We start from the raw sequence: 27,724 nt of genomic DNA on the forward strand, positions 1-27,724 counted from the left end.
TATCCAGAAACATCTTTGAATGGTAACAATATGAACAGATGAGAAAACTTGCAGACAGATATCCAAATATACCAATTTCCAGCTGTGCAATGGCGATGCAATCTTCTGCCAGAACTTAGTTTGATATTTCTGTAGAAACAACCTGGTGATCACTGTCCTTATAGGAGATCTTATAGGACACTCTGCTGCACATATACAGTTGCATAATACATTGACCTGGAATGTACTTTAAACACACATAAGAAGCAGCTGGTTACTTTTCCTTAAAGGAAAATGAGAGAAAGACAGAAAAGGTAAGACTTTCAAAAGTAACTATTAACACATTAACTGCTTTATTGTCATCCTTCATAAAATTTTATCCATTGAAAACTGAACATTTACTTTTGGAAACATATTTTAAGGAGTTCAGAGATCTTTTGGAAGTTTATCTAGGAATAGTCCAATTCACAGGGTAAGAAAAAATGCCACAGAATAAATGTGATTACTATTTCTGAGGCAGATGAATGGCTACAATTTCAGAATCTTATCAGTCCCTGAACTTGAACCTCAAGCCTGTAATTCCAGAAATGATAAGTGCATAGTGCTGGGAATGCATCGTCCTTAGATCCTTTAGAGTAGAGTTCGTTTTTCAGCCTTGGCCCTGCTAATATTTGGGACTGTCCTGTGCATCGTAGGATGTTCAGCAGCATCCCTGGCATCTACCCACTAGATGCCAGTGGCACTTCCCATCCACATTTGTGACAACCAACAGTGTTTCCAGATATTGCCGACGTCCTCTGGCAGAGAAGGGCAAATCTGCCCCCAGTTGAGAACCCCTGAGCTAAAAGGGGAAAAAGTAATGGCCATTAAAAAATAAAGCCTAGAAATTATAGTTATAATATTGCCTTAATTCAGGTTCTTCTAGAAGACAACCGTAATGCAAGTATTTGATGTCATGTAGTTTATTTGGGAGGTAGTCCCAGAAAGTACCAGAAGAGGAGGAGGAAAGTGAGCCAGTGAAGGGAAGAAGCCAGTAGAGGTTAGTTAATGAACAGATTACTGCCATATGCCACTGGGGCTTAATCCTACCAGGACCCCTGGGAGACTGTGAAGAACATGCCTTAGTTTTGTCCCCCTAAAAGTGAGGGGCCTGAGGTATTTGTTCACCAACTTCCCTCCCTAGTTGCTTGCAGCTACTCCTGAGGTCATTGATTCTCTGGCACTTAATGCCTGCCTTATGGAGGGTCTGGGCATTCCCTGTGGCCAGAGAAAGCCCCCAGGGAGAGTGACAGGTGTTTGTAGCAGGAAGCTTTTGGTTTCTACAGCATTGGTTCTCAAAGTGTGGTTCTGGGCCGTGAGCATCAGCATCACCTGAGAACTTATTAGGAATGTAAATTCTCAAGCAGCACGCAAGACGCTGAACAGGAACGCTGGAGCTGAGACCCAGCAATCTGTGTTTTACCAAGCCCTCCAAGTGACTCTGATGCCGCTCAAGTGTGTGAGCCACTGGTCTGGGCAGGAGTTCTCAACCAGGGACAGTTTTGTTCCCCAGGGGTCATTTGTCAACGTCTGCAGACATTATTGGTTCTCATAACTTGGAGAAGGAGAGTACTACTGGCTGGTGGGTAAGGCTAGGAATTCTGTGAAACACCCTACATAGAAGAGGACAGCTCCATAATAAAGACTTAAATTGCTTAAAATGTCAACAGCACCAAGGCTGAGAAATCTTGGTTTAGGTGAATGAGGAGTGATGAAGATATAAGGGCAGGGCATCAACAGTAGCTCCCATATTACGAGCTTCACTTTTTTGTGTGTTTGTTTAATTTTCTTCCAAGTGCTGTTGTGGTTTCAATATTGCAAACATCAAAAACAGCCAATTAATCCATCCATATTTCATGTACACACTGCTGTTTGCCTATGTCTTTTCACTCTGGTAAGACACTTCCACTCAGTAAGCTTCCTTTTCACTGCTCTTCGACTAGTCTCCTTGGAATGCCCTTTCCTCTTGAGGGAGACATTATGCTCTTGCAGAAATCCCTTATCTTTCTTTGCTGTATATAGCTAAAATTGCTGTCACCATCCCAGGGTCTCCTGTCATGTTTTATCTAGTGATTTCTAACCTAAGGGCTCCCTTCAGGAACACGGGTTCCCTTCCCTGTGAGCGGGATTCTGTCTAATCATCAATCCGCTCAGTTCCCAGCTCCTATAAACTTCAGAAAAGGTGTAAGCGTTAATAGCTCCTCTCTGATTTTAGTTCCTCAGTTTCAGGTGAATAAAGCTGCCATTGAAATTCTCTGGTATCATCCAACATTATAACAAGGCACCTTGAATACAAACATAGTAACTAATGTGCCTTGGAATTTACTTCAGGGTAGCATATTCATTTAGAATATATAAACCCACACATGGTAGATGTGCTGTTCTCACTGCTGCTGTAAACGCCAACAGTCAGCAATCATTCTGTTTCAAGCAGGGTATGCTAAGTACTTTGCAAACTGTGACAGACAGAATTTTAGCTCCCATGACTTTGCCCTCTGGTGTTACCTTCATGAATATGTTACATGCATAATATAGTTGGCAGATGTGATGAAGGCTACTGATGAGTTGACCTTAAAATAGCCATGGTAGCCTGGATGCCCAGGTGAACTCAGTATCATCACATGAGCTCTAACAGGTAGAACTAGAAGGGAAGTCAGACAGATGTTGAACACAAGAAGGGTTCTGTGTGCTGTTTCTGGCTTTCAAGATGAACGGGGCACAAGCCAGGGAATGAAGGTGTCCTTTAGAAGCTGAGAATGTTTCCCGGCTCACAGCCAGTAAGGAAATGAGGACCCTAGTCCTACAACTACATGGATCCAAATTCCTGTAACAACTTGAATAAGCCTGGAAACAGATTCTCCCCAGACCCTCCAGATGAGAGCACAGGCCAGCCAAGACATGACACCTTAATTTCAGCCTCATGAAACCCTAAGCAGATCACCCTACTGAGCCTGCCTGATCTTCTGACCTACAGAACTGTGGGGTAACAAAATGCGTGTTGTGTTAAGATACCAAGTTTGTGGTAATTTATTATGCAACAATTGGAAGCTAATGCACAAACACTATTTCCCTTTATGCTCATGGCAACACTCAAGGGAAGGCTTTCTACCTCCATAATTGAGAAAACGGAGGCTTAGAAATACTGAATATCGGGACTTCCCTGGTGGCACAGTGGTTAAGAATCCGCCTGCCAATGCAGGGGACACGGGTTCGAGCCCTGGTCCGGGAAGATCCCACATGCCGTGGAGCAACGAAGCCCGCGAGCCACAACTACTGAAGCCCACACATCTAGAGCCTGTGCTCCTCAACAAGAGAAGCCACCACAATGAGAAGCCTGTGCAATGCGAAGAGTAGCCCCCGCTCGCCGCAACTAGAGAAAGCCTGAGCGCACAGCAACAAAGACCCAACGTAGCCAAAATAAATAAATAAATAAAATAAATTTATTAAAAAAAAAAAAAGAAATACTGAATATCTTCATTAAGGTTCCAAAGTTGATACGTTAGAGAGTTGGGGTCAGAATTTAGATATTTGCCACCAAAGACCATAGCCTTACCTCCTATTCAATCCTGTCTTCAAAAGGCATGCTATCAGAAGTCTAGAGCAAGTTGTCTTAATTTATTAGTTTATTTGGTGGTATTTCCTAATGGATTTGAACAATTGAGTCATTCACACTAAGATTAGATTAGTTAGGAAAAAATAATCCGTAAATCACACAGGCATTAGAATAAATGACTTCCGAGGTTTTTGGCTGCTAAATGCTATCTAAAACTGACCTGGATAATGTGATTATAAGATAAAGCTTGCAGTCTGGTTGAAATAAGCATAAACAGAGCACTATGCTCCAGTTAAAAAAATTCATTTCACTTAGTACAAGGTAAGAGTATTGATGCTATAGTAGGCTTTATGGATACGGGGTCTTCTTTCATTCTTTCCCTAAATTCTTTCAAATCTAATACTAGATTAATTCTTTTGAAAGCAACAGATTCTCTTAAGTCAACATTAAAGACCTCCCCACAAAGACAGTTTAAAAACTGGAAAATTGGGGCTTCCCTGGTGGCGCAGTGGTTGAGAATCTGCCTGCCAATGCAGGGGACACGGGTTCGAGCCCTGGTCTGGGAAGATCCCACATGCCGCGGAGCGACTGGGCCCGTGAGCCACAATTGCTGAGCCTGCGCGTCTGGAGTCTGTGCTCCGCAACAAGAGAGGACGCGATAGTGAGAGGCCCGCGCACGGCGATGAAGAGTGGCCCCCACTTGCCGCAACTAGAGAAAGCCCTCGCACAGAAACGAAGACCCAACACGGCCATAAATAAATAAATAAATAAATAAATAAATAAATAAAATTTAAAAAACAAACAAACAAAAAAAAACTGGAAAATTTGTCCTAACATTATGCAACGTTGAAAGACCTTTTCTTCGTTTTTCAGGTTCTTATTTAAATCCACAATGATGCACAGCAGGTATCATAAGGCCTTTTATATAAATACAGTTGTACTTAATTCAGCGAGAGAAACGTGAAAGTGAACGCATTAAGTGCTACACATTTTTATTTCACATGTAATGCCTAGAGAAAAGGAAAGGCTACCAAAAGAGGTTAAAAAAATGAAGACGAATAAATAAAATATGTTCAAGACAGAAAAACAATCTGGGACCAGCTGCTGCTGAACAAACATTTATTATTACCATCCATCTGAGGTTTCATAGAAAATAGAAAGACACCAAACAGGAAATGCATGTCTGATAATCAAATATGCAAAGCTCCTGACTCCTAATGATAATTGTTTCCCAGAGAAACACTTGAACCTATTTAAGTAACATATAAATAACTCAAAGCTTGTGTTGGGATAAAAGGAACAGAGCTCAAATCTGTACACAAGCAGACCAAGAAATAAATTCCACATTATTTTGGCAGGGATACCCCCTAGAACTTCAGGATCTCTCTAGTTTGTCCTAAGCTTGAAGGTTTGAAAGTATTTTTCTGGTGAGCTGAATGGTTGGGAGATCTGACCCTTTCTCAGAGTCTATCCTGCTACCCTCTTGAACTGAGCCATCTTCATCTCCCAACTGGATTACTTCAGAGCCTACACATGAGTCTCCTGCTTCCACACTTGACTCTTCTGTAAACTGGCTGCAGCATACTAGCCAGAGCAATCCATTTAAAATGAAAGTAAGTTGGGCCATTCCTCCTCTAAAAACCATCCACTGGATCCCCATTTCATTCAGAATCAATGTCTAGGTCTTCAAACACGCACAGTCTGTCCCACCTCCTACACCCCTGGCTTCATTGACCTCAGTCCTTACTGCTCTCTTTAATCTCACTCTGCTCCACACACCTCGGTCTCTTTGCTGTTCTTCAAACAAGTCAGGCAAGCTTCCACATTAAGGTCTTTGGTACTTCCTGTGCAACTCTTCCTCTCCCTGCATGATTCTTTGTTCAAATGTTCAAATTTCTTAAAGCTACCTGCCCTCACACTCACATTGACCAAAACAGCCTACTACACTACACCTGATTCCTCTTATGCTGCTTTAGTTCTTATTTTGCCTCATACTACTCACCAACTTCTACCACACCATATAATTCACTTAGGTTTATTGTTGATTATCTCATTTCTTCCACTAGAATTGAAAGTCTAAGAGGACAGAGTCTTTGCAGATGTGTAGAAGAGTAGTCTCCAAGAGAAATATGAGAGCCACATATATAATTTAAAGTTTTCTGGAAGATTCATTAAAACAGTAGAAGGCAACAGGTGAAATAAATGTAAAATACATTTATTACATGTAAAAATATAATGTATCTGTAAAATACTATAATTTCTACATATGGCCCTGGCCACATTTCAAGTGATCAACAGCCACACATGGCTGTTGATACTGGCATTGGATAGCCCAAATCCAGAAAAATCCCGACACACAGTAACTTCTGAATATGTTGGTTCAGTTTGTTGGAAAAAAATGAGTAAATGAGATTCTGAGTGTCCCGTGTGAAGTTACCTGCACTGTGGCAATTGATCACTGTTCTGTCCTTGTCTTGGTCCACATCTCAGTGTGACAGGCTCAGCACTCTCTCCTGTAGCCCATCACTGGTCACACTGTGCTTAGTAAGCCACTGCAAGAGGTTTCCCTTCTAAGTCCCACAAATGACTAAATTCTCTAACTTTATTTTCTAAGATATATCAACAGCAGTTGCTATCTGTGCCCTACTCATATTTTGACCCTTATCACCTTGAAGAACCTGTTTTCTTCTGACTGTAAGTTCCCACTCTTCTTTCCCTGAGAATATTTTCTTTCCATTGGAGTGCATTTTGCTACATACACCATAGGCCGAAAATTGACCCCCACTGGGAGCATCCTCAACCAGTGACTCATGAGATCTGGTATACATACGCATGAGTGTTGGTGGATAAATCCTTGCCCATTGGGTGGGATAACTCAGAGCTGTGTGTTTCATCCTGTCTCAGAATTTCCACAGAAGCATCAAGTTCCATTTACTCATGTGGTAGATGATTTGAAATGCAACATTTATTGGCTGCCTTTCCTTCCCTTTCATACTTCTCCACTCTTTCAGCATTTCCTAAAATCATCTCCCAGGAGTCCAGTTGCATTCAAATCCTTGTCTTACATTCTGCTCTGAGGGAATCCAATCTAAGATATACCCTCTGAAAAAGGTCTCCATGAAACAGTGATACAAATGAAAATTATTTTAGTGGCCTAGAAATAAACATTGAAGTCAAGGAATAAACTTAAGAATGGGATGAAATCTGTATTTGATAAACTGATCATGTCTTTTGAATAAGAATAACAAGTACAATAGAAGAAATTATTGTAAGGTACTTGTAGAGAGAGGATTTTGAACTCCATTCAGTGAATATATATAATAAATTCATTGTCAGTGTTAGTTAAAATAGGCAAAGATGGGAGATTATAAATTGGTACAGCCACTATGGATAACAGTATGCAGGTTCCTCAAAAAATTCAAACTAGAACTACCATAAAGTAAGTCCACTTCCAGAAATATATATCCAAAGGAAACAAAAATACTAACTTGAAAAGGTATCTGCACCCCCATGTCTATAGCAGCATTATTTACAATAGCCAAGGCATGGAAATAAACTAAGTTTTGTCCATCAATGAATGACTGGATAAAGACCTTGTGGTGTGTGTGTAAGTATGTGTGTGTGTGTATATACATATATATATATATAATTCAGCCATAAAAAATGAGGAACCCATACCACTTTCAACAACATGGATGGATGGTCCTTAAAGGCATTATGATAAGTTAAATAAGTCAGAAAGAGAAAGGCAAATATTGCATGATCTCACTTATATGTGGAATCTAAAATACTTAAAAACAAAAAAACCCCCACCAAACTCAGAAAAAGAGATCACATTTTTGATTATCAGAAATGCAGCATGGGGTTAGGGGAAATTGGAGGAAGATGGTCAAAAGGTACAAACTTCCAGTTTTCAGATAAATAAGTACTAGGGATATAAGGTACAACATGATGACTATAATTAACACTACTGTATGATATTTAGGAAAGTTGTTAAGAGAGTAGATCCAAGATTTCTCATCACAAGCAGAATGTTTTTTGTATCTATATGAGAAGATGGATGTTAACTGAACCTATTGTGGTAATCATTTACCAATATATGTAAATCAAGCCATCATGCCATACACCTTAATCTTATAGTGATGTATATCAATTATTTCTCAATAAAAGTGGAAAAAATAAAAAGAAGCAAAGACAGACAATTTCCAATTCAACAGTACCTGCTCAGTGTAGATTATGGGCACAGCACAAGGATAAGTGATGAAATGTAAAACATTAAGTGCTATTCAATTTAACTGTGGTTATTATAATCATTGTTATAAAAATAAAAGCAGATAACATTTGTCCAGTTCCTAAGATATATAAAGGATTTTACATACTTTATCTCATTTCAACTTCCCAGTAAACATATGGACAGAGAATTCCATCTCCAATTATTAAAAATGGACACTGAGGTTCAGAAATATTAACACGTGCAAATTTAGAGAACAAATAACTAGTAGAGTCAGGAAATATATCCAGATCTATCTGCCTTTGCTGTATTTTGGTAACTTAGCATCCATTTTGCGTTCTGCTCACAGTCACTTGGCAATCCACCCCTCCTCCACTTGCCATCTGTACAGCAGGTGTGGGGCCTCCATGGGGAGAGCATGTGGTACAGGAGCAGCCTGTGATGGCTCATGATAGACTGGAATCAACAAGGTGCCATAGCACATGTGCTGGGACACCTGGGAAAGGAACTCACATCTTTCCTGAAGGATTTAAATCTGAGTTAAAGATAAGTTTTGCAAGTGCTAACATCATATGTAAACACAAGAAGAACTAGATGCAGACAAGATAGATGAAGAAACTGGTTCCTGTGGGGACATCTCTTGAGCCTCTTCCTGAATTGAGTGTAACACCACTCCTACTCCCATAGGATAACAGTTGCATGAGACAATTAATTCCATTATTAGTTAATCCAGTTTTTGTTTGGCTTTTCTGTTTCTTACAACTGAAGAGAAAACGACTAATACAGAGGCCTAAATTCTCTCTCGCAGTCACAGGCTATGTCTTCTACAACTGTGTGACCTCCTTCAAATATGCAGGGTACAACATTCTGGGGTCATTTTGTAAGGATGTTATTACATTTACTTTTCTTTCTTTTTTTTTTTTTAAACATCTTTATTGGAGTATAATTGCTTTACAATGTTGTGTTAGTTTCTGCTTTATAACAAAGTGAATCAGCTATCCATATACATACATCCCCATATCTCCTACATTTACTTTTCTTTCTTTTAACACTACACATAATTTTCCCTTTATGGAAATCTATACGGTCATGATTTTTCATTATATATATTCAGAGATCTTTTTAACAGACAATGCAAATTTGTTTTCCATTCTACCAGAGTAGGTTTTATTAAAAAGTATATATACTCTTCCAATTATTATGCTTTCACCCTTGCCTTCATACAGCCTGTTCTCAACATAACAACCAGAGTGATTTTATTTTGGAAAAACGGCAGCAAAAAGATACCACTTCACACCCACTAGGATGGCTATAATAAAAAGATAGACAATAACAAGTGTTGGTGAGGATGGGAGAAATTAGAACCCCCATACAGTAATGGTGGGAATGTAAAATGATGCAGATGCAGTGCGGTGGTTCTTCAAAAATTTAAATATGGAGTTACCATGTGACCCAACAATTCTACTCCTACGTGTATACTCAAAAGAACTGAAAAAAAGGTACTCAAACAAATACTTGTACATGAAGGTGGAAACAACTGATGAATGGATCAGCTGATGACTGGATAAATAAGATGCAGACTACACATATCGTGGAATATTATTCAGCCATAAAAGAAATGAAACACTGATATACACTACAAAGTGGATGAACCTTGAAAACATTATGCTAAGTGAAAGAAGCCATACACGAAAAGTCATATATTGTGTGATTCTACTGATATAAAATTTCTAGAACAGGTAAATCCATAGAGACAGAAAGCAGACTGGTGTTTTCCATGCCATGGAAGGATGGGGGATGACTGCTGAATAGGGAAAGGGTTTTCTTTTGGGGTTACAAAATATTTTGGAACTAGATAGAGGCGGCAGTTTTATAGCATTGTGAATGTAGTAAATGCCACTGAATTGTGGACTTTAAGACGGTTATTTTATATTATTTGGATTTTACCATTTTTTCTAAGTGGGGGAAAAATGGCAGTTCAAATCACTCATCCGGTCAAACCCTCTGATAACTTCCCAACCCATTTATGGTAAAACACAAAGGCATTACCATGCCCTGCAAAGAACCCACACAGTCTGCTCCTCTGTCACTTCTCTCTGGCCCTTGTGTTCTACTTTCTTCCTTTTTCATTTCACACCAGTCTCCTTGACATTCCTTAAATGCTCAGATATGCCCCCCCCACCCCTACTCCCAGGGCTTTTGAACTTGCTGTTCCCTCTTCCTGGAATGCTCTTCCTCCAGATGTCTGCATGACTCACTTCTTCCCCTCTTTTGAAACTCTGCTCAGCTGTTACTTTTAAAGTGAGTTTTTGGGGGTTTTTTTAACCAAAGAGTTTAAATTGTGTACCCTCACTCAGCCGGGGGAGTTGTCATCATCCATTACACTATATATTTTATATTTTATTTAATTCCATTCCAGAATGTAAAGTCCATGAGGACAGGACCTAAGCCAGTGGCTGGTACATTGTAGGCACTGTAGTCGTTCTACAAATACTGACTTCCATCTATCTCTGTGCTCCACGAATCACTCTGATTACAACAGTTAGGTGGAGAAAAAGGCAACTGTGTTATTTGCGTGACTCACCACTTGGGGTGAGTGGTTTTAGAGCTGGCAGTGAGGGCAGCACCTTCCTGGTCAGGGCTCAGGCAACAGCTACTTTGGTGGCCCAGTACTATAATGAGTTTTGAGAATCATTCCTAGAAGCTCAGAACAGAGTTTGTTTCTTCAGTCTTCCCAAACATTCTATCAGCTATTGAAGCCCCTTAAGGAATCCCTCGGTGCTTAATCTAGTAAGAATGTATGGATTCTGTTTCTTCAAATGAGAACCTTGACTGGTATAGTATGATACAGGTGAAGAAAATCCTGAAGTTAGTCTGCGTTCACTTTAATAAGCTGTCCTATTGTTCAATCAAGCAAATATCTAATATCTCAAGAGTGCTTACTTCTAAATATATATATACACACATATATATAATAGGTAAACATATGTATTTATATATAATACATACTAATTAGTAATAGCAAACAATAAATTATGTAGATATATATTATATAGATATAGATATAAAATTCGATGCAGAGACTTTCTGCTCCCAGCACCCTTTTTAAAACGTGTGCTAAATTTTTAAAACATCTACCCCAAAAATGAGTAATTTACTTGTTTCTGCTAGATCCCAGAATTCCATGAGCAGCACTATTTAGTTAGTTCCAAATATCCTTTTACTCCATTTCTGTACCAATCAACTGTTGTTGCTTAACCAGAACCATGGAATCTTGTTGGTGACAATAAGCAATTATTTATCACATGTCTCTGGGTCAGCTGGTTGGTGGCCAACTCAGCTAGAGAGAGACGGCCTGAGTGACCCCGCAACAAGCTGTAGGTCCGGCTGAGTTTGACTCCTCACTTAGGTCTGCTCCCTGTGAAGGAGCAACCATTCCCCAGTGAAAGATATTTTCATTTGATTGCAGAAGAGCCAGTGCAAATAGACAAGTCTTCTTAAGGCCTAGATTCAGAACTGGCCATGGTCACTTTTCCACATTCCACTGGCTAAAGCAAGTCTCATGCAATATACAAAGGCCAAGAAGTGGAAAGCACACTCCACGTGTTTTCGGAAGAATTGCACGGTTTCATGGCAAAGAGCAAGGATTTGGGAAGCCTAAAGACTCCATCTATCATACCATCTCTAGCTTTCGTATTTGGAGGCTCAGAGCAATCAGAAAGCAGGCTCTAATTTTATTATTAGTTCTATTAACATTACTTTTGAATAATTGGGGAGATAAATTTGATAGCTTTTGGTTTAAAAAATTAGCAATCAAAATACACTTAATAATGTAAGGCTTACTTTTTATAAATCATTTACATGTACATTGTAGGGAAGTTGATGGAAACTCCTGAATATCACCAGGGAGTCCATTTCCCTTTTGTTTAACGAAGGAATACCTTTACCGGGCACGTAGGTCGAGTCGAATTCTGAGTCTTTCAATTTCAGGAAGGCACAGAAGATGACCATAAATTTATAAAATATGACATTTTAATCAAGCCCCAAGCTCTTGGCTAATTATATTCTACTGCACTTAAAGGAAAAACAGGAGATGTCAGATTGGTGTAGAGATGAGCACAAAATTGTCCTTAGTACTTCACTGATCATTATGAATACCATGGTATCAAATTACCAGAAAAGAGAGAGTAGTAAATCCTTCATAAAGTCATATTTCCAATTTTCTTTTCAATTTCATTTTGGAGTAAATTTGGATACAGGTTTATTCAAAAGCTGACATTTCCTTTCAGTTCATCTTTTCTGTGCAAAGACATGTAGCATTGGAGACCATTAAGCTATGGAAGCATGAAATCAACTAGAAATTATTATTTTAATTTTAGGCACTTGTGCATAACTGGATGCACACTGTGCCAACTAAACCTTCATCAGGACTCTACCTAGTATTCTACATGCTAATGGCGCTTGAAGTTTGGAATGCAGATGTGTGGGCATGCAACCAAAGAGCTACACTCCAAATCAAGAGATTAGTTGCCTATCCCCAGAGAATTATCAGCTACTGAACTAAGAACTGAGGCAAAACATATGACACTCTTCTGTGGTCACTTGGCTTTTCTCCTCGGTGATGTAACTGAACTAACCTGACCTGGTTTTCTAAAGACATATTATATGAAATGCTCACAATGCACTGCTGTTCTATTAAGAGAAATTTCCCCTCACAAAAAAGCTAGTGATATTTACTATATCCAAACATGCAAAGGTAACTGACCAAAGGTACTAGCCATTCTTTCAGCTCAAGGTAGCAATAACTGAGTTTTTTACATCATTCTGTTCTACATTTTTTCCACAAAGTAATCTCCCTTTCCAATGAACTATTTGCTGATATAAGTAACAATTTAAAGGGAGTGAGTGGATGGTAAAGAGCAGAAAAGTTATTATGTATTTTATTACTTTTTTGCCTCCTGGAAAGAGGAGGGTCAGTGTGGACAGCAAGGAGAATTGATAGTAAAGTAAAATCACTGTGGCACTCACCACAAAGCACCTGTTAAAAGCAGGGCATGTTGGGACAAAGTGAGAGAGTAACACTGACATATATACACTACCAAATGTAAAATAGATAGCTAGTGGGAAGCAGCTGCATAACACAGGGAGATCAGCTCAGGTGCTTTGTGACCACCTAGAGGGGTGGGATAAGGAGGGTGGGAGGGAGATGCAAGAGGGAGGGGATATGGGGATAGATGTATGCATATAACTGATTCACTTTGTTATACAGCAGAAACTAACACATCATTGTAAAGCAATTATACTCCAATAAAGATGTTAAAAAATAAAAGCTGGGCATGTTTGTCTTCTTTAGACTTGTATTACATTTGCAAATGAAAAATATCACAGGACTAGAAAAGGCTTCAGAAGGTACCATGTCCATTCTTACATTCTCAGATCAGACCACAAAGAAACAAGCAAGGGAGTGATTAAGATTTGAATTGCAATTCTGTTTTTTTTTTTTCCTCCTACAATCTAAGAAGCCCTAGGTTTAAAGAAATCAAATCCTGGTGTTTTGTGTCACTTACTAACTGAATGTCTCAGAAAATCTGCATTTCTGATATCCTCAGCTTTATATCTAAAATCTGGTCACAAAGAAGATGGATTAAGAATATAAAATTATGAGATAATTATTTATCCCCCCCTTTTTTTCTTTCCAAGATAGGGATTCCGCTTAACTTCTTTTCTTAGGGATATTAAATGATAGAGAGAGAGAGAGAGAGAGAGGGCGAGGGATACATATATAGAGAGAGAGAAAGAGAAGAGATAGATAGGAAGAAAAAAACTTCTTTTTAAAATATTGCAATCAATAATTTTGAAAAAAAAAATCACTGTTCTTTCTTTAACCAACTGTAGTTCTTTGGATAGGAAATATATGTTCCAAAAAAGAAACTAACCCAAGAAAAATACATTTCCCAGCTCAAGGTTCTTAAAGATTGTGTGAATTTTTCCAAAGGTATCCATCTTGCTAAGACTTTTTCTGAATGATCTTATCTAGACAAATAAGAGACTGCAATGTTATGATTTTAGGTCCTCTAGAAAGGATGTTTAATGACCTTCTGCCTCATTTTTCAGCATTTAAAGTATCAGTTCTCAGCTGAATTAAATTAAAATTAGAATCCCATAAATTTTGCCAAGTAACAACAAAAGGATGTGTGACCATCCTGTTAATGATAGCATGCTTTGCTGAGTTACCATCGGAATTGAACTGACTGCTGTGGGATGTGCTACATTGAATTATAAAGGTGATTCTAAACCATAAACTTTTCCAAAGTTGTAACACACAGGACTATGAAAGTATATCTCCCAAGCTACAATTTGGGGAATTAAATCACATAGTTGCAGAATATCATTACAAATGTAATAGCAAAATAAGATTTTACTTTCATATCCTTGAATTCGCTGATTATACTTATTCACTTTTTTTCCTGGAATATGTCAGTTGTGTAGTTTTGTTTGTCTTAAAGTGTGTCAAGCTAGTATTTATTAACTTCTTTCAGTTTTAGATTTCTGTTGAATTTTTAAAGAAAAATTGTGCTTGTATTTTTGCCTAAGTGTTCAAATTTATTTATAATACTATTCATTATGAACTGGAAGCTATCTAAATCATGCTTAAGATTTTCAAATGCCTGATCTAAAATGGAAATTGCATTCAGAGACACAAGAGAGAATTACTGTGTTTTTTTTTTAAGTAATTTACTAAGCTAAGAAAACCCAACGACCAAAACCCTTGGATACACCCTGTAAACTTGATTTGTCAAATATCAGGGTAGTTTTCTATTTCCATTTGCAAATAAAAGATGTGGATCACAGTTAATCCTTGCTGTAATGACTGCATCCTTGACTTCATCAGTTATTAAAAAGCTAGGGAGAAAACCAAAGGCAGCAGTGAAAGGGGCTGGAATTATTTGGAAGAGATCTTCCATGCTATAGTTTTCAGATAAGGGCTGAATTATAAATGAACCTGTGAAACTTTGCAAGGTACTGCCTTTAACTTCCATGCTGTGCAGTATGCCTGTGCAGAGGAAAATCCCGTTTGAAGAGATTAGCAGAGGTGGTTTGTATGTGATCACAGCAGCTGAGATGATGTGTGACTCTTCCCTAGCTTAAAGTGGATTAGCAAGACTTAAAAGATGGAAAATTGTTTTGTATGAAGCTCACCATGCTTTTGGAAGCATAAATGAAATAGTCTTAGGAACTTAAATCTGATTTCTATTAGTTGGATATGGTGAAAACCCCCCTCTAAAAGTTTAAACAAAAAAGGGATTGTGGCTTGCCAATATTCACATTGGCTAATGATTGTTACACATTTGAAAACAGTTTCTTAGGATTTCTTTTTTAGGTTTTGGATTCATTTATGTGAATATCACTTTACATGTTTGGGGAGATAGTTCTGTGAAATAGAACATTGGGTAAGAAATAAAATCATCAAATTCTGCTCCCAACTAGCCATTGTCTATCTGGCTGGCCTTGGGTAAAACACTTACCTTTTCTTAGTTTTTGCATTCTTACCTATAATATGGGAAAATGTATACCCCACAGCCCTTAAAATTTTGCAGACTGTATCAATTGTACTGTGCATCTGAAACAGTTTTTAAAGCAATGAAGTATTCTTTAAGTTTTAGGTCTTAACTGTTTTTCATATCTTTGCTTGTAACTGTTGACAACTTCTATTATGATCACATAATAAACCTATGAATCAAAGTATTATTTCTCTGAAAACCCTCTATTTCATAACAAAGAGAGGAAGACTGAGGATACAGGACAAAGCAGATCATTGGGGTGGTTGAATATTGTTTTACTCCCCTTCTACCAGCAAAATTTATCATTCCGTCTCACCAGATAGTTTAGGTTGCCTGTAAGCTATCAGACCTCACTTCATTTTTCACAAATATAAGAAAATAAAAGTTATAGCACATGTTTAATAGTGACCCATGGACTATATATCTTTTCCAAAGAAAAAAACAGTGTCTTTAAAAGGCAAGAGAGCCCACAAAGGGCATATGTCTTTATTTTTATTTGGCCTCCAGATGTCCAGCATTTGGTGTTCTCTTTTTTTGTCAGTCTTTACCAAGAGCAAGATACTTTTCAGCAAACTATCAAAGTCGTTAAGATTATAAATATGAGTCAACCATCTGTTTTTATATCCTCTTTTTCTTCATTGACTTTTGACAGGTGCTTAGAGAAAGAAATATTTCAGAGCCCTGACGTTTTTGTAAAAAATAAAGAGGCCTATTGACCAAGTACTATGGCACTCTGGTAAAAGTTTAATCTCAGCTTCTAGAATTTGGAGAATCAAAAAACAGCACCTGGTCTGTTTGGTGATCACTTTACCAGCCACCGTGTTTCAACATAGAAGGAGAATCCTCAATTAAAAACAAAATCAAATAAAAAAACAAAACAGAATACACTGCAAAGACAGATGATCGCAAATAACAGCAAAAGTACACATTACTCAACCACGAACATTCCTCTAAAATTATAAACTTTGTGATCTGATTCAGATTTGTACCTTAGATATCTATACTGGTTATAAAGTGGAAACTATGAAGAATTCATATATTCGAAGTAGAGGAATGGTCACTGGAAGCATGGAATAAAATCTAAGCCAGAAAATTATACATACCACATTGATCCTTTTCAGTCACTATCTCAATTAGTGATTTAATCTCAGTAATTTTGTGTCCATTTTTCTGATGACAGACAGATATTTAGGGAGCTTAACAAACAGAAATTTGTTTGACTCTCAAACAAATTTGTTTGACTCTGAAATTTGACTCTCAAAAGTCTGAATCCAAAGACTATTTGGACTCCCATAGAATACATCATGATGAAACAAAGTAGTCGGCCATTTTTACCAATTAAAAAATAGCTTACAACTATCATTAATATTATAAACACATTTATGACATATTAAATGCAAACATATAAGACCATAACAAAAAAGCAGAATACTATAATGTGCATGTGTTATTCGTCAAATATTATAGTACAGTATATTATAGTATATAATATACTATGCATATAGTATAGTATAATCAAGCCTTTGCTGATGCAGCTTCCATCTAGTTGTGGACTTAAAGAAAGCCTATCTAGAATTATTGGATAACTGCTGTAAAGCCTACATCTTCAATGAGAAAAGTCATAACAATCTGAAAGATGAAGCTTTTGTAGTGGATATTTGAGTGAGGTCCAGCAATTCAAATGATACCTATTGCTAGGCATATCACCCACTAGACCAATGTAACTAGGCCCAATGCCTTTGTTCAAACTGGTGAGAATGAAGCAATCTCTTTTGCAACAGATTTGCACATGAGAGAATGGAAGCCTGTTTTAAATGACCACATGACTCTGATAATGATTTAGCAGATTTGAAAAATAAGAAAGAAACCAGGTAGTCTTTAGAGCACCTGGTTCCAGCCATGCCTAAAGACAGGAAATCTATTCCTAGGTTTTTGCATTAGATAAGTCAAATAAATTAACTTTTACATTTAAGATAGTCTGAATTGTGAGAGGATCCTTAAGTCCTTCAAAACATTAAGTTTAAGAATCTCTCATTAAAAAAAAAAAAAAAAAAAAAAAAAAAAAAAAAAGAATCTCTCATTAATAAGAACTGTTTAACAATGGAATGGATAAATGTAACAAATTGCTATTGGAAGCGAATGCCATGAAATAAATAAATTTGCTCTTGGGAGCAAATCTCAGATGATTTAAGGACAAACAATGTAAGACAGCAGGAAGAGCTTAGATACAATATATTGTCATGAAAATAGAAGCAAAAGAAAATACAAAAATATTTTTGAAAGAAAAGCAATGGGTGGGAGGAAGAAATAGATCAAAAATGATTATTTTTCCCCCACATTTAGTATTAAACACTTCATCTTTGTAGCTGAAAAGAATAGAACTAAAAGGGAAAAATACAAGGAGTAAACACGATAGCTGCCAGATCAGTGAAACTTCCCATCAAAACGATGACAATGTGTGCCATTCTAATATTGTGTAAAAAGTATTAAAATATAATCAACCTGTAGGCTAGCTCCAGATGGAGAGAACAGAACTGAATACACTGTACGATGTTTTCTCCCTTGCTCCCAAGCCCCTTGCTCAGTAGTTGTGGGTTCTCAGAATAATACCGTTGAGGACACACTGTTGACCAGCAAACGTTAGAGTGAAGCTATCCCATGCCATCATGGTCAAGATACATTGCAGACTAAATCTAAATCTGGCTGCCAACCCCCACTACACAAGCTTTTCACAAAGGTTAGGAAGCTACAAATTTAGAACTTCCTAAATGTACTCACCTCGAATCGTATTTATCTTACATTGGCACATCCATTCACCGATTTGGAACTTCACATTTATCTTCCAGGTTTTATCCTGTCATTTGCTAGTCCATTGATGCCCCATGGTAAACCTCAGAAACCCCAAATTCTTGATAGTTGTACACCAGGAAGGGAAACAGTTATTCTTCACTCTTGCCACTCAGTTAGAAACATTATTTACCAAAGGCTAAAACTGAAACTAAACATCTGAAGTCATGCTCACTAAATGGAAAAAAATCAGTCAATTAGTTGTGGAAAAAAAGAAAAATAATTATAAGCAAAAGAAAGGTCTTATCCAGATGGACATTTGAAAGCTATCCTGCCTCAAGATAAAAAATGTTTGCACTCTTGAAAATAACTTCTAATGTTATTTATCATCATTACCATATAATGATCCCAATAGCTTCATAGGAGCTCTGATTACTAGGCACTGCTTTGAGCATTTTACAGGTAGTAACCTGTTAAATCCTCACAACAACCCTATGGGGAAGTACTATGATTATTTCCAGTTTATAAAAGAGGAAACTGAGTTATAAACAGGTTATATGACTTGTTAATGGTCACACAGCTACACTCCCGGTTCTATAGCTAAACAGCTCTACCATTACTTGCAAGTACCAACAAACACTCTTGCAATAGGTCTCTGGGCTCTGTGGATTGAATCCATGTGTTTTATTCAATTAATTCTATGTTGTATGTACCCAGTGACCTTGATGGTACTAACTTGAATATACCCTTTGGGCTTAGAATTGTTTAAAAAAACTATAAGTTGGAGGCTAGTGTACCATATATTGAATCCCATCAAGTTAATTTAAATTAATATCTGAAACATCATTTATATGCAAAGGTTTTTGTTTATGTTTGTTTTTTCCTCTCATTAGCACCAGCCCCATTGAGCTTCTGAATACATCTCATTGTTTTTACAAATTACAGCCCTTGTCTATTTATGAAATCATTCTCCGTGTTGAAAGAAGATACATTCTCCAAAAAAGTTCATACTCAGAGTAGACTGAATATGTAGATTATGGGCAACTAACAATCACATGTCTGATAACTTATCCAGAATACAGACCTTTATGATGTTTTGAGCTGCCTTTACTTCTATTGGTTAAATTCCGTTGTTTATAGAGACATATAAATATGTGTATTTAATGCAAGCAAAGAAACATTGAGTTCCAAGCAAAAGATGCAGATTTTTTAATGATATTTATCAGTAAGCTGATGAGTCATCACTTAAATTTCAGTGTTTTCTGATTGAAACTGAACTGTTCTTTCTCTAAAAGCAGGTAGACAAAACTCATGCCTGCAGAAGGTTATCTGTTATAATGCAGGCACTGAATTATCAACTAATCGCATGTATAACTAGTGAGTATGACAATTTTTATTGAGGAGTCAACTGGTGCTTGAAAAATGCTTTCTTGTAATCATTCAATCAGTGTTTATTGAGTGCCTACTATGTGTCTGGTACTCAATCTAGGAGCAGGTGATACACCTGTGAACATAGACACAGCCAAGAGACAAACAAGAAACAAACAGGAGACTAATCCCCAAAAGCAGAGATTGTGTTAAATGTTAAGAAGATGCACTGGATTGAATAGTGTCCCCCCAAAATTCATGTTTGCTGAGAACCCCTGAATGGGTTCTCATTCGAATCAAGCTGCACCTAATTCAATCATACTGAATCAGGATGGGCCCCAAATCCAACACTACTGTTGCTTTGATAAAAAGAGGGAAATTTGGATAGAGACATGGACACATAGAGATGAGGTCATACGAAGACAGAACAGAGATTGGAATGATGTGCCCACCTGCCAGGGAATGTCAAGGAATGCCAACAACCTCCAGAAGCTAAGAAGAGTCAAGGAAGGGTCCTCCCCTGACTGTTCGAAGAGAGCCTGGCCCTGCCATCACTTGATTTGTGACTTTTACGTTCCAGAACTATGAGAGTACAAATTTCTGTTGTTTTCTGTAACTAAGCCACCAGTTAGTGGTACTTTTTTAAGACAGCTGTGGGAAACTAATACAAAAGCCCTGAAGGAAATAAACAGATGAGTATAACAGAAAACAGTGTGGCAGGAGCTATAGGACAGGGTGGTCAGGGAAGATGCATCTGCCAGAGGGTGACTTTTAAGGGGAGACTTGAAGTAGGAATCAGCTTGTAAAAAAGGCAGAGGGGAAAAACATGCCAGCCACAAGGAATAGCAAGAACAAAGGTCTAGAATCAGAAAAGAGCTGGAGGAACTAAAAGGAAGGCAGTGGGGGCTGGAGGAGAGACAAAGAGAGAGACCAAGAGATTGAGATGCACTGTTGCTGAGTCTAAGCTCATACTGTTCGCCACACAACAGGCCAAACCAAAAAGATGGTGGGCTCATGCCCCCAAAGGACCATCTTGCCCGAGTCAGAATTCAGTCTTCTTTTACACTAAAAGGGGAGGGAGTAAAGTCAAACATCTCCTGGTTCCGGTCAGACTCCAGAGGGGATGTGTTAATTTCTTCCTCCCTGCAGTCATTCACAGGTGGGTCTGGTCAGGATGTTCTCTGAGGGCTAAACAAAGGTATTTCAGCTTAATGCTCATTACCTGGAAGGCAGGGTTCCCAGATATGGGCCATTATGGATAATTTAAGCTTATAGGCAACATCCCTTTAGTGATTAACTTGTAATAGAATACAAAAGGTTCTTCCCTATTACAGCATGAAAAAAAGAGGTAGAAGAGGTGAACGTGACACAGCTGTTACCATTTCCTAGTCTCAAGGAGCACCCCCTCTAGTGAGGAGCAAACCCACATTACTGATAGCTCTGATTAATGATAGGAAGTAATAAAAGCTCTAAGGAATGTACAGCGTTCCCAGAGAGAAAGCAGTTTTTTCCTTCTCTGCGATTAGTGAAAGATTTGCTGACAAAATGCCATTTGTACTAGGTTTTAAACATACAAATACAATTTACGTATTATCTTAGGTCAGATTCCCTAAAAAAGAAAGGCTGAGATGAGGATTCTCATTCTAGAAATTCATTAAAGTAGTGCTTTCCGGAGAAAGGAAGAAGCTAAGTAAGGATGTGGTTTCAGGTGATGTCTAGCCACAGTCTGATTCCACAAGGGAGTGCAAATTGCATAGGAAATCTCTTTTGCCTGGAAGCAAATAGCTGAGCTTTTGTATCTCCTGTCCAAGTAGTCATTGGCTCTGGGTCAGCTGGGGGGCTTCATTCCCAAGCCCCTCCAAGGGAAGCAGCTTCTATGCCTAATGACAATACCGTGAACAAGGACGTGAATGAGAGCCTTTGGGCGCCACTCTTCTAAAAGGGATCCTGGAAATGTGAGCAGAGCAAAAGGGCATCAGCTAGAGATAGGCAGATATGAGCTGGTCAAAAGGAGTTAGAGTTATTTGAGCGGGAAGAATAATAAGGGCCAAGACCCTCCTATTCAAATCAACTCCAGCTCACTGACGTCACACAATAAATAAGGAAGGAACTGGCCAGACCCAGAATGGGAGTCTCTGTAGGGAATCTCTCCTAACTTTCCTCATCTCTGCATCACTGTAGCTATTACATTCAGCTTCTATTAAAGGATTACAGGAGAAAGAGTTTTGCTCCTTCCTGCTGGGTCTCAGAATGAGGAAATCAGTGACAAGATTTTTAAGTTCTAATGTTGACAGCAGATGCTGAATCAAATAACAGTGATTATTCCCAGACAAAACACCTACAAGAAGAAGAAGAGAAGGCAGGACACACTGTCTCTTTGTTACATCTCTGTCCCAAGAGACAGATGAATGATAAGTCATCCCATCCTTAGGGATTGCAATACTTTGTCCCAATTTCCCTTCAGTGAATCCTTGAATCTATTTTGTGCACTTAACTCATGGTCATTGAAATTTATTTACCATCCAGCAGACATCATCAATCCCAGGGAAGTGAGTTTCAGGAAAGTAAAGATAATTTCATTGAAGTGTTTTGCCACAGTAAGAATCTGAATAACATTAGTCCTGATATGAAACCAAGCTTGTAATATAATGAAATAAAAATAATGCCATTTTGTTTGAAGTTTTTAGCTTCCTGATTTATCAGTGTAGTCAAGGAAATATTGAAATAATTTTTCAGTAGAATGTATGATATATGTGTGCATATATATATATATACATACACACACATATATAATATATGCTGTTAGCAATGATAGGACGATAGGGCTAGTTCACTTCTTAGAGATAATGATGGAAATATGTTGATTATTAGCATGAATACTGGTTGTTCATTAAATCCAAGGGGACTTCTGGATCAATAGCACATTGAAAGAAAATCAGAATTAGGAGATTTGTTTCTTTTTTTTTTGGCCGCACTGCACAGCTTGGCTTGTGGGATCTCAGTTCCCCAACCAGGGACTGAACCCGCACCCTCAGCAGTGAAAGCGAGGAGTCCTAACCACTGGACCGCCAGGGAATTCCCAAGATTTATTTCTGAAAGTCACATTAACTGTTATTGTCTTCAATGCCTGCAAGGCATTATCTGTAACTATTTTTGCTCAAGTGATTTTTTTCCCCCATTTAATGGGAGGAAACTTTCAGGAGAAAGTTACTATTATTTTTGCATTAATATCAACACGGATCACTGTACTATCACTGTTGGCAGTTTTCAACTTCTAATAAATATTTTATAGTTATTTTTTATACAAGCAGTTATAAATAACTTCTTACAGTTAAAAACTTAACAAATTATTTTAGTTCATTTTGGAATGTTCTCCGGGATAAAAAATATGATTGATTATAAAGTTAGAGCTAACAAATGTTTTGCAAATGCATCCAGTTTTATTCTCTCTGTGTCTTTTTATGCTCCTAATCATTTGTAGATTACATGGAGATTTTAAATAGTTTGCTTCAGTTTCAAAAATTATTGAAGAGTACTAACTATTTCATATATTTCAGATGTATCATTATAAAAGTTATTTGGTGGGAGTATACCAAAATTTATATAATGAGTACATTTACAGACATAAAATACTTGCTCTGAAAAATAGGCTATTAATTCTATAACAGGCTACTAAAATTTAGCAATTTGGTAAATTACATTTACTCATTATTCAAATATGTAATTTATTTTCTTATTCTGTTCATAAAATGTAGTAGCACGAGTCAGATAAATATTATTTCTCATTTTTAGAGAAACATTGGGATTCTTTTATAGCTTTGCCCGTATTCTTTTTTAAATTCTTTAAAAAACATTTTTTTTTATTGAAGTATTGTTGATTTACAATGTTTCAGGTGTATGGCAAAGTGATTCAGTTATATATAATATTCTTTTACAGGTTCTTTTCCATTGTAGGTTATTACAAGATATTGAATATAGTTCCCTGTGCTATACAAAAGGACCTTGTTGCTTATCTGTTTTACATATAGTAGTGTATGTCTGTTAATCCCAAATTCCAAATTTAACCCTTCCCCTTTGGTAACCATAAGTTTATTTTCTATGTCTGTGAGTCTATTTCTGTTGGTAAATAAGTTCATTTGTATCATTTTTTGGATTCCACATATAAGTGATATAATATTTGTCTTTCTCTATCTGACTTACTTCATTTAGTACGATAATTTCTAGGTCCACCAGTGTTGCTGCAAATGGCATTATTTCTTTCTATTTTCTGGCTGAGTAATATTCCATATACATACATACATATATACACATTGCACATATATATATATATATCTCACATCTTCTTTATCCATTCATCTGTCATTGGACATTTAGGTTGCTTCCATGTCTTGGCTATTGTAAATAGTGCTGCTGTGAACGCCGGGGTGCATGTATCTTTTCAACTTAGAGTTTTCTGTGGATTCATGCCCAGGAATGAGATCTGTGGATCATACGGTAACTCTGTTTTTAGTTTTTTAAGGAACTTCCATACCGTTCTCCATAGTGGCTTCACCAACCCATGTGAGGTGATCCCTTATTGTGGTTTTGATTTGCATTTCTCTAATAATTAGTGATACTGAGTATCTTTTCATGTGTCTGTTGGCCATCTATATGTCTTCTATGGAGAAATGTCTATTTAAGTCTTCTTCCCACATTTTGATTGGAATGTTTGTTCTTCTGATATTAAACTGTATGAGCTGTTTGTATGCTTTGGAAATTAATCCCTTCTTGGTCACATCATTTGCAATATTTTCTCCCATCCCATAGGTGTCTTTGCTTTGCCCATATTCTCAAAGATCTTGTCAGCTCTAGCTATTCTGGCTGAACTAAAAATTACATTAGTTTAAATCCCTAAAATTCATAAGTGGTCTAGTCATGTAAACACTTAGATTGCAAGGGCCTATCTCTTAGGCAGTGTAAGAAAGTCTTTAATGAATATAACTATGCAAAAATTTTTCAGTTTAATTCTTATATTAAACAAATATTGATGAGTTTATTCAGCATCTGTTGAGAGCCAGAGTAACAGTTAAGATACTGGGACTAGAACCCTCAATTTCAGTTCAGTTCAGTACTCCATCACTTATTCATTCTGTCACCTTCCTCAAGGTATTTAAGTTCTCAACTTCAGCAACCTCATTCATTTTTTTTTTTTAAATTTTATTTATTTTTGGCTGCGTTGGGTCTTCGTTGCTGCCCGCAGGTTTTCTCTAGTTGCAGTGAGTGGAAGCTACTCTTCATTGTGGTGCGTGGGCTTTGCATTGCGGTGGCTTCTCTTGTTGCAGAGCACGGGCTCTAGGCACGCAGGCTTCAGTAATTGCAGCACACAGGCTCAGTAGTTGCGGCACGCGGACCCCAGAGCACGTGGGCTTTGGTAGTTGCAGTGCACAAGCTCAGTACTTGTGGCTTGCGGGGCTCTAGATCGTAGGCTCAGTTGTTGTGGCACATGGGCTTAGTTGCTCCGCAGCATGTGGGATCTTCCTGGACCAGGGATCGAACCCATGTCCCCTGCACTGGCACTGTCCCCTTAACCACTGTGCCACCAGGGAAGTCCCTCCTCATTCTTTAAGTTGAAGAAAATGATAGTGCCAAGTGTACATGGTTGTCATGGAGATTAAATAATATATTGTATATAAGGGATTTGGCCCAATGTTTGGCATATAATAAGTGCTCACTTAATGTTGGCCATTATTACAGAGTTTAGCCAGTGTCTAAGTGCAGAACAATAAAAATATTTGTCTCAGTTAACAATCATGAGAATGTGCATAAGTTAATACCTTGAAAATATAAATTATCATTTTCTAGTTAATATAGTATAACAAAATAGAAATGATTCAAAATTTAAATAGCTTACTCCATCCAGAACAATAACTTGTTTATTTTTCAAGTATCTTAATCTGTACATCTCATATAGTCTTTTCTTGAGACAATTACTTTAACACCTTCATAAATATCCTGACATACCTTAGATAAAACCTATATTCTCATATTCACCCATTATATTAGGACTTGAAATTATCTATAATCATGGATTTTATACATTAAACTTTTTAGTAAAGTATAACAAACATACAGAAAATGGACACAGTGATGAGTTTTAAACTCATTAATTTTTCTGCAGAATAAAAACCCCCACGTAACTACCATTCAGATCAAGAAACAGAATTTTACTAGCACCTCAGTAGCTCTTACCACACCACCTCCTGGTCAGTAGCCCCTTAAATTTAATCACTATTCTAACTCCTATTAGTTTTGCATATTTTTCAAATTTACATAACTGGAAGTACACAGTATGTACTCTTTTGTTTTTGGCTTCTCTTGCTTATTGTTATGCTCATGAGATGCATCCACTTTTGTTTTCTTCATTTTCATCATGGGTAATAATTCATTGCATGAATCCATCATGATTTATTTATTCACTTGATGAAAATTTGGGCTGTTTTCTGAACGTAGCTAGTATGATAATGCTGCAATGAACATTCTTATACATATTTACTAGGGGACATAGGTATGTACTTCTTTTGGGTTTATACCTAGGAGTGGAATTCATGAGTCAGAGGGTCTTGGGAAATTCCTGAGTCAAACTGCATCTATTTAGCTTAAGCACATACTGTCAAAAGGAAAACATTTTGACAGAAATGGGACTTAGTGCTATTACCCATTTTATTGATTGGAAGACAATGACTCGTGGTTAAGGGACTTGTCAGTGGATCTAAGAAGTACCAGTCATAAATGTGGGAGTAAAAGCAGATCAAATACCCACTGTGTGCAAGACATGTTGCTCAGTGTTATGGATAAAACGGTAAGAGAAAGGAGCCATGACGTCTGCTTTCATGGGACACAAAATATAGTACAGGAGACAAATGTATCAATAAAATGAAAAGTCACACTGACAGGTTTATAATTATAGACAAGTTGAGTGATTTGAATAAAAGAAACATGATCCTAGGACATCATATAACACATAATATCATTTGTTCTAAACTAGGAGTTCACAGAAGTCTTCCCTCAGGAAGTATGTTGAAGCTAATTTTCAAGGAACGTATAATAGTCAAGCAGGAAAAGAGGAGGCAGAAGGGCCTTCCGAACATAAGAAACTGTACGTGCACAGAACCCATGTGGGGGAAGAGAACGGCTCTTAGGACAAGACCTGGGGAGGGGGTAGTGAGCAGGGAGTCTGCAGAGACAGGCAGTGATAATAACACACTTGGCCTTTAGCCACTGTTAAGGATTTGGATTGTTTCCTGAGAATAAGAAGTCATGGAAAGATTTAAATGTGGGAATGGGGAGAGGTATGGAAAAGATCATGCTGGCTGCTATGTCGAAAATAGACCAGACAAGGGCCAGCATGAGTGCAGGGTACATAATCACAGAAGAGATGATACTATTTCAGACAAGGGTGAGGCAGTGGAGACGATGAGAAGCTGACTGATTACAGTGGTATATGTAAAACCAACAGCACTTGGTAAGGGAATGGATGGGGGCTATGCAAATAAAAAACACATCCAGAATGAGTCCTAGGTTTCTGGTTTGCTCAGCTGGATAGATAGGTAACTGGTTAATCCTGGGAATAAAATCATCCTAGCTGTTCATGTTGCTAAATCTAATATAGCTTTTTTTAAAAAAAATTACATTTAAATCCTGGAATTAAATCCAAGAACAAATTGACTGAACTGTTTTTTGTCACCTTTGGAAATGCTCATTCTCCTTCTGACACGGCCTCAGATGCTGCCAGCAGCTTTCTGTCCCTGGCATCAAATCTTCAGTATTTTTAAAGCTATTGATTGTGGATTTCAGCAAGAAACATAATTTTGGAGGTGTTTAAAGATAGTATCTGTTGTACGTGCATATGAAGTAGATCAATGGTAATCACCCACTTGCTATCTACTGTTCAGTTTGAATGCTTCTGAGATATTGTTATGAATTTCTTCTCATTTTATCTCCTACCATTAAACACACTCTATGAATTTGTTCTGAGTTTAGTTTATTATTATAAACCTAATGAAAACATTTCATCTACATAGAGCTGTCACAGAGATGTCTATGAGTGTTTTGTTTCAATATAACTGTAGGTAAGAAGTACTTAACTGGATATATCTTCATAAGCAAAAATGTCTCTAAATTATATATCTGCAATTTGGGATTCGTTTAGTACACACCTTGTCATAT

Source organism: Balaenoptera acutorostrata, chromosome 10, assembly GCF_949987535.1.
Source record: "Balaenoptera acutorostrata chromosome 10, mBalAcu1.1, whole genome shotgun sequence".
Lineage (NCBI taxonomy): Eukaryota > Metazoa > Chordata > Mammalia > Artiodactyla > Balaenopteridae > Balaenoptera > Balaenoptera acutorostrata.